Source organism: Arachis ipaensis, chromosome B02, assembly GCF_000816755.2.
Source record: "Arachis ipaensis cultivar K30076 chromosome B02, Araip1.1, whole genome shotgun sequence".
Taxonomy (NCBI): Eukaryota; Viridiplantae; Streptophyta; class Magnoliopsida; order Fabales; family Fabaceae; genus Arachis; species Arachis ipaensis.
This window is the reverse complement of record NC_029786.2, coordinates 246,473-247,164: the sequence shown is the minus strand read 5'-3', so window position 1 is coordinate 247,164 and position 692 is coordinate 246,473. Positions and strand designations below refer to the sequence as shown.

At 24.1% G+C, this 692-nt stretch overlaps 1 protein-coding gene across 1 annotated transcript in view; it reads right to left on the bottom strand.

Annotated features, from left to right (window-relative positions):
• The window catches only part of LOC107621186 (O-glucosyltransferase rumi homolog), an 8,385-nt gene that overhangs the window by 6,939 nt on the left and 754 nt on the right, over nt 1-692 (bottom strand). The gene's annotated exons all lie outside the window — the stretch shown is intronic.

Genomic DNA, 692 nt, shown 5'->3' with positions numbered 1-692 from the left:
TAAACAGGTTTAATTACTCCGTTGTAATAAAGTCTCTGTACTAATTAAAACTTTTAATTAAATCCTATTTATTTATTCTGAAAAAGTTGGCAAGTTTTGATTTTATTCCATAGCAATTGCGTGTTTTGACTTTAATCTCGGTATCGTCTTATCTCGTTTGATCATCTTTGATCTCTATCATATGGTAGGTTTTTTTCCATATATAACAAATAACTATGTGCTATATATATATTGATATTAAAATTAAATTAAATAATATATATTTATATATAACTATATAAATTAAATTAAATTGTGCCATGAGAAATTTTGGAGATAGTACAGCATTCACAACATTTTTTTTTATTTTTGGGTTTACCAATGATCGAATTCTTGTCCTTTCGGACATAAAACTCTGATACCATATTATGAAACAATTCATTCCAAAAATTTAAGCCGATAAAAAAAGGCAACATTAATGGTTATATCTCTAATAGATACATTAGAATAACATTTATTTTAGAAAACAGATCAACTTCTCTAATCTTAATTATACAAGTTATGAGATGGTTTTTCATCACCAGCAATAATAATATAGTCAATTATCTTTTTCTGTCACCTAAAATATATACAAGCTATGTTGACTTTTATTCCTTTTAATTAATTAAAATCTAATATTGCAGTATAGTGTTAGAGTTTACTTTTAATATATT